Here is a 3,828-nt window from a genome sequence, read left to right as displayed (position 1 = left end):
GGATGACGCCACTTCCGGTGAAGGAAGATAAGTCAGGGTAGACGCCACTTCCGGTGAAGGAAGATAAGTCCGGGTAGACGCCACTTCCGATGAAGGAAGATAAGTCTGGGTAGACGCCACTTCCAGTGAAGGAAGATAAGTCAGGGTAGACGCCACAAGGATTACCTTGATAAGTCTGATAATTGGTTCAACAAGGAACCCAGAGAGAAACTCTCACCAAATTTTATCAAATGCCAAAAGTTTATTTTTATTCAAAACAAAAACCAATAGTGGGGGGTGTATCTGAACAAAAAGATAAAAATAGACATGGGCCTTCTAAACAGGTTGGGCCAAAATTACAATAAATAAAAATTATAACTAAAAAACATATTTAACTTGGGCCTTCAAATTAATCTGGGCCTTCAGCAACAATTAATAGTCTTGATAGTGTCTCTGCCTCTGGGCCTTCATCTTTCTCCACTTGGGCCTTCATCCTTCTCCGCTCGGGGGCTTTATCCTTCTCCACTTGGGCCTTTAGCCTGTATTTGGCCAGTTTCATAATTCTCATCATTCCCTCCTTCTTGGAAAACATTTGTCCTCAAATGTCCAAGATCATCACCGGGTTCAAGTACCACTTCCTTCCTTTTCTTGTGGGCTTGCTTGGCATAGCTTTCATTCTTCTTTGCAATTTTCACCTTCACATGGTCATACAATTTTTTTACATACTCAACTTTGGTCTGTGCATCCTTATGCTGAGTCTCTTGGGGCTTGATGTTGTAAGTTGGCCTGTTAGGCAATGAAGCTTCTGGAAGGAGATCAACTTGATGTTCTATGCCTCTTGAAGGTGGCAGTCCATGAGGAATCTCCTTAGGAAAAACATTTTTAAATTCCTGCAATAAGGGTTGAACACTAGGAGAAATAGAAATAGTAAACTCATTAGAATTATCAATAGAAATTTTACTGTCTTTGCAATACTGTAGATTGAGTGGTTCATGAGCAGGTAACACTTTCCTCACTTCACTCGCCTCTGCAAAATAATTAAATTTTCTCTCATGTGTATCACTCTCTCTCTTATGTGTATCACTCTTTTCCTCGGGTGTATCACTCTTCTTTTTCATATTCCTTTGTGGTGCCTCACTATTTTCTTTCTCTTGTTCTCTCTTTTCTCTCATTCTGATTTGGTCATCACACACTTCTCTAGGGGATAGAGGTTTAAGAGTAAACGAGGAATATTTGTCTATTCGTCTGTAGGGCTCTTCTTTGTTACGGTTCAACAAACGTTGCACTTGTGTAGTCCACGCGTCCAGAAATAAGCGCTGAGATCCGTCCAGTTGATGATATATACCACCATTGTCACCAGCTCTTGCCATGATTAAGGTACTAAAAATTTTGCAGTAAATTAAAAAAACAAAAATTCAGGACCTCACCACACTCTACTCACGTGTTTCTCTCTTTGATGGTAATTCACTCGTGTTTGATGCTCTCAATATAGGCTTTTGTGTAATGTATTCCCTCTTGCCTTTTACCACTCGTGTTCCCTCTTAAGTTCCTAGATGGACCGAATTAGACACACAAGGTAATATAAAATAAAAGGAAAGACAATATAATTATCAGAGTGACAGATTTGATCTGGGATAACAACTTGGACTTGATTTGGATAGCATATTGGATTTGATTTGGATAACAGATTTGATTTGATTTGATTTGGATAACAAATCTGATTTGGATAAAAAAATTTGATTTGATTTGATTTGGATAATAGATCAGATTTGGATAACAAATTAGATTTAATTTGGATAACAGATATGATAACAAATAAGATAACAGATAGGATAACAGATAAGATAACAGATATGACAAGTAAACTTCAAATGCTCATAACTTTTGCTACGGTTGTCTGTTTGAGGCCCACTATATATCAAAACGCTCAGAATTCAGAGGAGAATCTAGATAAGGGGATTTGTTCCACGATTTTCTTTCCAAAAAACACCTCTAAACGCCTCAATTTCGTGTTCAAAGATCAAACACCCACTTTTTTTTTCAAAATTTTGCAACTTTTTTTTTGACACAAAGTGTGAAAGACACAAGAAACAAGAACAAGAACAAGATAAGTTCGGGTAGACGCCACTTCCGGTGAAGGAAGATAAGTCTGGGTAGACGCCACTTCCAGTGAAGGAAGATAAGTCAGGGTAGACGCCACAAGGATTACCTTGATAAGTCTGATAATTGGTTCAACAAGGAACCCAGAGAGAAACTCTCACCAAATTTTATCAAATGCCAAAAGTTTTTTTTTATTCAAAACAAAAACCAATACTTATAGTGTATCTGAACAAAAAGATAAAAATAGACATGGGCCTTCTAAACAGGTTGGGCCAAAATTACAATAAATAAAAATTATAACTAAAAAACATATTTAACTTGGGCCTTCAAATTAATCTGGGCCTTCAGCAACAATTAATAGTCTTGATAGTGTCTCTGTCTCTGGGCCTTCATCCTTCTCCACTTGGGCCTTCATCCTTCTCCACTCGGGGGCTTTATCCTTCTCCACTTGGGCCTTTGCCCTTCTCCACTTAGGCCTTTAGCCTGTATTTGGCCAGTTTCATGATTCTCATCAATTCCCTTCCTGTGCAATAAGAGCCTTCAAATCAAAACTATAGTCGAAGCTATGTTGCTAGGAGGAAGGAGGAGAAGGTAATTATAATTTATACTTTCAAATGATTAATTTAACTACTTCAATCGTTCAGTTTTTTGAAGGTAATTTTTACATCAATTTTCTTCATATATCTCAATAAATTTGTTCATTCAATTGTTCATATATATCCTCTCTTTTAATGGTTATATAGTAATTTTGAAAAATTCAGTATTTATGATTAGATTTTTATCTTTGGAATTTATAATAACTACAAACTAATATAATTTATAACATATAGAATAATAGAGTCTTAATCTTTGGATATTGGTGCAGATGATATGGACTGAAGGACCAAACCCTTCTCCCTTGATATTCCACCTGTGTCCTCTTCCAATTTTAAGCCTCTCACTTCCCCTAATCCACCTGTGTCCTCTTCCAATTTTAAACCTCTCACTTTCCTTGCTCATATGAAAGCTAGTGAATCCATTTCATGCAGCAGTGGAAGAAGATTCAACTTGGATTTTGGCAATTCAACTTTAAGGTTGGTTCAACTTTGATCTTTTGAGTTTTGATAATTGTTTACAATTTTGAATGTTCATTTGCAGGGAAATTCCTTCTCTTTCAGCATCCAGCTCAGAGCTGATCTCAAAGAAAAACAAAAAAGGGAAGAAGAATATTGGTGGAGATTTTCTCACAGTGATTCCTCCTCTTACTCAATGCTCATGTTCCAAGTTAAAGTCTCCTTCAGGTTTCGTACCATTTCGCCACCAGGTATACCCTGATTTTGAATCTCTATTTAGTCACTTTTGGAAATTTTCACATTGGCCATTATCCCCATTCTCAACAAAATCAACAAAGACACGGGTACAATGTCATCTCTTCATCAGCAAAGGTGGCACAAATTGGACAACTATCTGATAGGTTTTAGAACTGTAATGTGGTGTGTGAAAGTATTGATCTTGATCTCAGTTTGAAGTTGTGAATATCTTCTTCCCATTTCTTGTGGTGTCACTTTCAGGCCAGTGAGAATTGTAATCTTGTATGGTTATCTTTTATTTAATTTATTTGTTTAATGACTATGTTTATATTAGCCCTAATTTTGGTGGCATTATTGCTGCCTCTGGAGCTTTGGTTATTTTCTGTTTCTTGGTTTACATTTCCTGTGGTTAATTCTTGATGAGATGAATGAGTAATTGCAATGAAAAACTAGTTATATC

This window comes from Glycine max, chromosome 6 (assembly GCF_000004515.6).
Source record: "Glycine max cultivar Williams 82 chromosome 6, Glycine_max_v4.0, whole genome shotgun sequence".
Lineage (NCBI taxonomy): Eukaryota > Viridiplantae > Streptophyta > Magnoliopsida > Fabales > Fabaceae > Glycine > Glycine max.
The sequence above is the reverse complement of the archived record's forward strand: the minus strand, read 5'-3'. Positions refer to the sequence as shown.